Source organism: Ranitomeya variabilis, chromosome 7 (genome assembly GCF_051348905.1).
Source record: "Ranitomeya variabilis isolate aRanVar5 chromosome 7, aRanVar5.hap1, whole genome shotgun sequence".
Classification (NCBI taxonomy): domain Eukaryota; kingdom Metazoa; phylum Chordata; class Amphibia; order Anura; family Dendrobatidae; genus Ranitomeya; species Ranitomeya variabilis.
The window spans coordinates 9,226,372-9,235,595 of NC_135238.1; positions in this window are offsets into that span (position 1 = coordinate 9,226,372).

The following is a 9,224-nucleotide window of genomic DNA, read 5'->3' on the forward strand; positions in this document are numbered from 1 at the left end:
ATGGAGGTTGTTCTTCTTATCCATAGTGGGACAGGAAACCACGAGAGTACAAAAGGACCCTCACCCTACCACCAATCTGTTTTTCCTGCCCCACTGTGGATAGGAACGACGAGAGTAACGCTGACAGGCTCCTTTTGGGGGTGTGGATTGGGGGGTCTCGGCCCTTGTTACCCTTCCCACCTCAAGACCTCCGTATGCTGAAACCCGACACGGTCCCTCAGCTTACCCAATGCAGCGCTGCTGCTGGGATATCCAGTCGCTTACTCCTGAAGGGGGCTCTTAACCATGCACGCCGCCCGGAGTATTTCCTGGTCCGGGGCCACCTCTGTGGACTGAAGGTGTCGTCGTGCGGTCCCGGAGTGGTGTAGCAGTGGCCATTGCCGAGACACCGCACGCTACAACCCGGCGTAGTCACTTCTGGGTTGCGGTGGGCGCTGTCTCACTGGAGCTGTTTCCGGGGCGAGTCGGTGAGCGCAGCTGAGGTGCTCCAACGGGATCACGCTGTGGATATAAGGTAAATGGGGTTTAGGGGCAACGTCTTCGCTGAGCAGGGCGCATTCCGTGCATTATGGAGGATACCGCCAGGTTGGAGATGGATAGCCAGGTGCATGTGAGTACCTTGGAAATGGGTTATCACTTAATCCCCAACACCCACCCACCAGTGTGCAGCTTTTTAAAACAGTTACTACTGTTTTATAGGGCACCTCTACCTCTACGGACAAAAAAGTAAAAAAAATAGGGGAAATACAGAAAGTGTCCTATTTGCACCATCAGGCTGTAGGATTCATGTCAAAAACCCCTTTGTGAGACATGCACTAATCGTACTGTGGGAGAAGAACAAGCCTCTCTTATGTCAAATATGAGGACTTATCAGAGAGGAGGTGCAGGCGTCGGTTTTTGGCCTTGTTCCTCAACCCACGCAGCCTGAAAACCTATCCAGGAAAAGGATGAGAGATTCGGTCTCCTCTTGTGAGGGAGCTTTGTCCGGAGTCTGATCTGGAGGAGGATGAGTATAGAGATCCTCCAGAAAGAGGGAAGAGGTATTTTGTGGACACGGACGAGCTACTAGGTGCAGTGAGATGCACCATGCAGATTGAGGAGGAACCTCCAACATCTTGCTCAATACAGGATGAAATGTTTGGCGGGTTACGTACTCAAACTTCAAAAGTTTTCCCTGTAAACCCTCATATTCGATCTATGATTCTGGAAGAATGGGAGGAGGCAGAGAAACGTCTGACTATTCCCAAAGACTTTAAACGTCGTCTTCCTTTTGATTCAGAAGAGGTCAAAGACTGGGAGGACATTTCCAAAATATACATTTCTTTAGCCAGAGTCTTCAAGAGAACCGGCATTCCCTTTGAAGACTCCTCTAACCTAAAGGAGCCTATGGATAGGAAGGCAGACGGTCTCTTAAAAAGAGCCTGGGAGAGTTCGGCAGCTGTGATACGTGCAAATATAGCGGCAACATCAGTGGCGCGATCTATGCACTTATGGGTAGATGATTTGGTAGATCAACTATCATCCAAAACTCCTAGAAAGACTATAATGAAATCCCTACCCCTTCTAAAAATGGCAACCGATTTTCTTGCAGATGCCTCAGCAGAATCGGTGAGGTTCACGGCCAGGAGTCAATCCTTGTCAAATACAGCCAGAAGAGCCATCTGGCTCAAACTGGTCAGGGAAAATGCATTCTAAAAATAAGCTTTGTGCTATTCCATTTTCAGGTGGAAGAGTATTTGGGCCGGTTCTTGACGACATTTTAGAAAAGGCCTCAGATGATAAAAAGGGGTTTCTGGAAGAGAAACGCAAAAAATTTCAGACCATTTGTAGGCCCCGTTTTAACCAGAGAACTGACTATTGGGGGGAAAGGGAAACAAGGGAGGTGGAGCTATCCAAAAGGTGGGGATACTAGAACCAAATGTAAAGAGTCCACCTTACCTGGATGACTTTCTAGTAATAGCGGATACGGTAAATCAGCTCAGGACTGACTGTCAGTCTTTGATCTCCACATTGCAGAATTTGGGGTGGATCGTGAATTGGTCAAAATCCGATCTAGTACCCAGAGAATAAAATTTCTCGGAGTCATACTAGACTCAAGTGTAAGAATGTCCTTTTTACCAGAAGAGAAATTGGCATAGTAAACGGAGTTCATCAGTTCACAAAAAAACGAGTATCTATCAGGGAAGCCATGAAGGTCCTGGGGCTGATGACGGCCTGCGTAAATTGGAGTCAGTTTCACTCTCGACGACTTCAGCAAGCGATTCTTGCATCCTGGGACAGAAGACGGGTCATTGGACAAGGTAATACATCTGTCACCTCGAGTAAAGTCTTCCTTACACTGGTGGACAAATCCCAAGAACCTGCAAAAGGGAGTTGCTTGGATTCATTCTCCCAAAGTTGTAATCACCACGGACGTTAGTCAGCAAGGCTGGGGAGGACATATCCAGGAAAGGTATTACCAGGGTCAGTTGAGTCTGAAAGACCGCAGGGAGTCCTCGAATTACAGAGAGCTGCTCGCAGTCTGGAAAGTTCTGTCCTCCACCCAGTCCTGGATAAGAAACAAACGTGAAAGTACTATTGGACAACACAACAGCAGTAGCCTTTCTTTGTCATCAAGGGGGTCCGAGTAACTTGGCACTGCAGCAGCTGGCAGAGCGAATCTTTGGATGGGCAGAGAAAAGAGTACTCAATCTCGGCAGTACATCTAGAAGATACCAGAAACCAGGTGGTGGACTTCCTAAGCAGGAAGACAGTCTTATCAACGGAAAGGGAATTAACAAAGTATTCAGAGACTTATGCCATCGTTGGGGAAATCCAGACGTAGACCTCTTTGCAGCCAGACTGAATGCAAAGGTCAGCACCTTTTACTCACTGAACCCTCAAGAGGACCCAGCCGGGATTGATGCCTTTACCCAGTCATGGAGCAGAGGCCTGTTATACGACGGAGCAAGAGTCCTACTTGTAGTACCGTTCTGGCCAAGGAGAAGTTGGTTCAACTTACTAAAGAAAATGTCAAAGGAGAAACCCATTTTTATTCCCCGGAGAAGAGACCTTCTCTATCAGCTACCTATTTTTCACCAGAATCCAGAATCTCTTCGGTTATCAGCCTGGATCCTGAACGCCAGGTTCTGAAATCAAAGGGCTTGTTGGATGAAGTTATTTCCACACTACAAGCAAGTAGGAAGCCGGTAACTTCTTCCATCTATACTAAAATTTGGAAAAAATTCTGCAGCTATTGTGGAGAGGCGACAGTGGATACTGATCTCCCTAATATTACCAAAATCCTTGACTTCTTGCAATCAGGTTTTAGGGCAGGTCTTAGACCCAGTACCTTAAGGGTACAAGTGGCAACCCTTAGTGTCTTCTATGACTCTACCTTATCATCTCACCCCTGGATAAGTCGGTTTTCCAGAGCAGTTGCGGGGTTAAAACCATTGATAAGGAAAACTGTCCCACCATGGGACCTAAATTTAGTCCTTAATGAACTATGCAGACACCCGTATGATTTAGGGAGCGAACTAGATATTAGTAAATTGTCCCTAAAAACTGCTTTCCTTGTAGCCAACACTTCGGCGAAGAGACTGGGTGAGCTCCAGGCCCTTTCTATCCAGGATCCTTATTTGCAGGTCGTTAACGACAGGTTGGTTTTGAAACTTGATCCAGCCTTTCTCCCGAAAATGGTCTCGGATTCAAATATGAATCAGGAGGTCATACTCCCCTCTTTTTTCCAATCACCTAAAAATCAAAAAGAAGCCCTCTACCATAACCTAGACGTTAGAGAAACGGTCCTTAAATACCTAGAAGTAACTGCACCCTGGAGGCAGGATAATAATCTTTTTGTTCAATTTAGAGGCCCAAACAAAGGTAGAAAGGCGTCTAAATCTACTATCGCGAGGTGGATTAGATCCACAATTATTTCTGCCTATAAAGCTCAGGGAAAGAAGCCCTCAGGCAATATCAAAGCACATTCGTCTAGATCAATGGCAGCCTCATGGGCAGAGAGAGAGAAGGGGGGGGGGTGGGCTACAGCAGATCAAATTTGCAACGCCGCGTCCTGGTCTAATCTCAGGACCTTTAGCAAACATTATAAACTAGATCTAATGTCGACAGAACTAGGGTTTGGCAGGAAGGTACTCCAAGCAGTAGTCCCACCCTAAGAACCAATCTTTGGTACTTCTCCATGGTGCTGTCAGGTGGTGACCTGGAAGACGGTAATTAGACCTACCGGTAATTGTGTTTCCAGGCATCCATCCTGACAGCACTATTAGTTTCCCTCCCTATACTAAATCATTAAAAACTAATGTGATGTAACATTTGTATCTTGTTTTGTGATTTAAATGATCTATTCTTTTTTGCATCTATCCAGATGTGGTACTTTGGAAAATCACTGATGGGTGGTGGTAAGGGGAGGGTCCTTTTGTACTCTTGTGGTTTCCTGTCCAACTATGGATAAGAAGGACAACCTCCATGGTGCTGTCAGGAGGGATTCCTGGAAATAATTACCGTTTTTTACAAATTGAGAGAATATAAACAGCAGAGAGAGAGAGAACATGAAATCGCAAGCTTAAGTGACTAGAAACCACTGGAAATAACATGAATGTGCCTGCTAAGAAATCTTGTATATTTGAGAAATTTTATTAGATGAAAGCTTCCTCCTGGCCAATGTAGCTTTAACCCTGTCGCGACTGATGACGTATATTTAAGTCATCGGTAGTGTCCCTGCCTTTGATTCGGGCTCACACGCGTGATGCTGTACTGCTCAGCCATCAAGTGCCTCTAACAGCCGTGGGTGGATCCAAGCCAGATTAATCACTGACGGTGGGATTTTTAACTCGCTAGACGATGATAGCTTCAAGTCTCCTAATGGGACTATTAAATAAAGTAAAAAAAAAGTTTTATAAAAAAAACAAGTTCAAATCACCCAACTTTTGCCCCAATAAAAATAAAACCATTATAAAAAAATACACCTATTTGGTATCGGAGTTTAGAAATGTCTGAGCTATCAAATTATAAAAATTGTAATCTGATCAGTAAATGAGAAAAAAAAATTCAAAACACCAGAATCACGGGGGTTTTTTTGGGTCGTTGCAACATTGCGATGAATACATTTTACTGATACCATTTTGGGTAGACACAAATGTCAATTCAGGGCACAAAAAATAAGCCTAAACCCTAACCCAACCCTAGAGCCCGAAAAACTAAAACACATGGGTCTCGGAAAAAACGGCGACTAAAGCAAATATATATTTTTTCACCACTTCAATAGAAATAAAATATGTTTGGTATCTGCGTATTCGTACGGACCTGGTGAAGCATTTTGCCAGGTCAGTTTTACCATATATTGAAGATGGTAAATGAGAACCCCACAAAAAAAAAAAAAAACAGACTGAATCGCACTTTTTTTTTTTTTTTACAATTTCACTGCACTTGGTATTTTGTTCCTGTTTTTCAGTACACTATGACAGAATGAATGGTGTCATTCAAAAGTTCAACTAGTGATGCAAAAAACGAGCCCTCGGACGACAATATGGCTGGAAAAGTAAAAAAGTTATGGTTCTTTGAAGAAGGGGAAAAGAAAACTGAAAATTGCCCAGGGATGAAGGGGTTAATACATATGTGCCCTCCCCCCCCCCCCCCCAAAAGCATCCAGAAGTGTGGTCACAGGGGAAGGATGTGTGAATATTGGGAAAGGTGATGATGAAATTAGCATTGATCGATCAGAAAGCTGATCACAGAATCCAAAGATGAACAAGTAAAAAAAAATAATTCTCATGTCAATGCTGAGTCTAAAACTCAGGACCTCTGATATGAGGCAGCTACACTAACAGTGAGCCACAAGCTTCAAAACTGTGTAGTAATTTTGTGGAACCTACATGATCATCTTTTGTAAGGTTAAATGTATTGGTATATACAGATATCTGTACATATTATTTATATTATTTGTCTCGGGCATGAACCGTGAACCGTAAACTTTAATATGGTGCACGAGAATTTTCACCCATTGTTCAGAAGTCTACAGGGTTATCAGTAAATTTACTGTAGATACAGGAATAACTTTGCATTTGAACAAGCATCCGGCTCTGGAAAGTGAGAGCCATGATTAGGAGACCTGCTCTGAAAACTGCCAATACTGGAGCCGAGGGATTTTGAGTCTGCATGACTTAGGCTATGTGCACATGCTGCAGATTTTGCTGCGGATCCGCAGCGTTATTGCAGCTGCGGATCCGCAGCAGTTTCCCATGAGTTTACAGTACAATGTAAACCTATGGGAAACAAAATCCGCAGTGCACATGCTGCGGAAAAAGCCGCGGTTTATTTTCCGCAGCATGTCAATTCTTTGTGCGGATTCCGCAGCGGGTTTCCACCTGGGCCAATAGAAATCTCCAGGTGAAAACCCGCAGAGGAAACCGCAAAAGAAACCGCGATAAAATCCGCAGTGAAAACCGCAGCGGTTTTTCACTGCGGATTTTGCAAATCCGCTGCGGAAAATTCCGCAGCAGAATCCGCAACGTGTGCACATGGCCTAATAAGAGCAGCACGGTCAGGAGCTGACAGGGAGGGGAGTGAGATGCTAATTGTTGTGCAGAAATCAGTGGGCTGAAAAGCTTATCTCATAGTGGAGAATGACAACAGACAGGAAAAGCAAGTCAATTGAAAATGTACTTATTTAATGCAAATTGAAACAATTTAATAACACAAGTAAACCCTTTTAATTCTGCTAGGAGGAATGTTTAGAGCTGATCAAAATTGGGATAAAATGATGACAAAAATGGAGTAAATATTAGGTTATTAAGAGTTTCACTATCCTGATGTGTCCTCTTGAGCATACTAGACCCCCAATGTCATGATGTGCACTGCGCCGTGACTTCATAGGCCCCAATAAATGCTGGAGAGGCGCTCAGGATGCCAAGCATAGACCTGAAGACTGCTCTGATCTAGCTGCCATGGAGGATTGGATTGGACACCAGAATAGGGCAGAGTGAATCATTTTGCTCAACTCTATTCAATAACTGTAATGCACTAAAACAATTATAAAAAAAAAAAATATTAAATTTAAAGTTTATGCTACTGATCACTGGGGGTCTGGCTGCTGTCCAGCGTCCCTGAGAACAGAGCGCAGTAGAGCTCCATCGTGAGTGGACCTCCAGGCATTGTCTATGGGACTGCCAGAGATAGGGTATAACTTTAAGGTCTGGGAATAACTTTAACATGCATTTCGGAGAAATAGAGGGATTTTTGTGTACTCACCGTAAAATCCTTTTCTCCGAGCCAATCATTCGGGGACGCAGACCGTGGGTGTTATGCTGCTTGCCACTAGGAGGACACTAAGTAATACAAAGAAAGTTAGCTCCTCCCCTGCAGTATACACCCTCCTGCTGGCCCTCAGCTAACCAGTTCGGTGCAAAAAGCAGTAGGAGATCAGTAACAACATATTAGCTTACAGCATGTCATATTATATATGAGAGTATAGCATATCGGATTATAAAAACAAGCATAAGCCAATACTAGGGTAGGAGCTGTGTCCCCCAATGATTGGCTCGGAGAAAAGGATTTTACGGTGAGTACACAAAAATCCCTCTTTCTCCTACGCCTCATTGGGGGACACAGACCGTGGGACGTACCAAAGCAGTCCCTGGGTGGGGACAACATCAGATCAGGCCCTGTGTAACTGCTACTTACAAGTGCGCCACCGCGGCCTGCAGAGTCCACCTGCCCAGAGTCACATCTGTGGAAGTCTGGGAATTATAATGCTTCAAGAATGCATGCGGACTGGACGAATCCGCAAGCTTGCAGGCGTGTCTTGTTGACGCCTGGTGCCTAGAACCCACAATAGACAGGGAGATAGGCTGTCATCTAACACGGAAGGACTCCTGGATGGTGAAGGAATACACCAGGCTAAATGGCCGATGGAGACGGCCAAACCCTTCCTGTAAAAGTCAGGAGGCCTTCCTCTTACCGTTAGGAAACCCAAGATACAGTGTCCAACCTTCGGAAGGACGCCGTCCTCAAGACGTACCTACTCGGAGCACTCGCTTTGTCCGGAATATGGGGACCTCATTCCATTTTGTGGAGTGGTGACAAAAGAGATGAGGGAAGAACTATGCCCTCATGACAGTAGTAATACAATACCACCTTGGTAACTAGGGACAGGGAAGGCTTGAGAACAACCTTGCCTTGAAGGAAATAAGAGAAAAAAGTCTGAAAAAAACCCGTAAGCACCGAAGACTCGTCAGGATGAGGATATCGCCGAGAGAAAAAGGGGGGAACCTTCCCTAATAGAATAGATCCCAATGATCTAACAGGATGCAATAGGGAAGAACTACATGTGAAAACGTCCTGCGAGGTGGTCCCTACTTGCAGTTTGTTGCAGAAAAAAACTACCAGCTCCGCAAGCGAACTGACGTGGTCAGTGCGGATTTCCGAGGATCCTGGGGCCCTTTCTGCTTCTGAAAAGCTTCCGGAAGTGGAAACTGGTACCACGGAATAACCGGAGCATGCAGTGCGAAGGCTCCTGGATCTCGAGGCCGAACAACAAACTCCAGTACACAGGCGAACGGTCAGGACGCCATCCGAACTACAACTGTAGAGCTCCAGTGAAAAGCGGGTCTGATGGAATACTTCCGGTCAAGTTCCCACTCACTTGAGGTGAAACCCTGACGGCTAAATATATTCGCAGCCCAGAGTTCTACTCCTGGGATATGTATTGCCAAGATCACCGAGTGATAGATCTCGGCCCATGTGAGGTACTTTGGCCATAGTGCATGAACGTGGGTACTCGCTAGATGATTGACGTATGACACAGCCGTGGCGTTGTCCAATTGAATTCAGATGGGTTGACCCGCCAGAAGGAGTGGACCTACTATAGGACTACCCTTGAGATCTCCAGAGCAATGATCGGGAGAAGAGGACTGGCATTGGAAGTTACTAGTAACCATGGAACTGGGAGAAAAAACTCCGGATGAGGAAGGAGCTCAGAAACTATAGTCTGAAAAGGCTGCTTGACTTGCTGAAAAACTAACGGAGCGAAGGAAATTGCTTCCATTGCCGTCTCCGTTTTTTTTTTTTTTTTTTTTGGGAACCCTCCCAGCAAATCGAATGAAATGAGGGGATGAGTGAGCAAGAGCGCGAGCTCCCTGTTGAAAAATCATGACCTTGTCTAGATTTACCACCCTTCTGGAAGAATACTGGATCATCCTCAAAAAAGGATATCTGCTGGGCTGGAA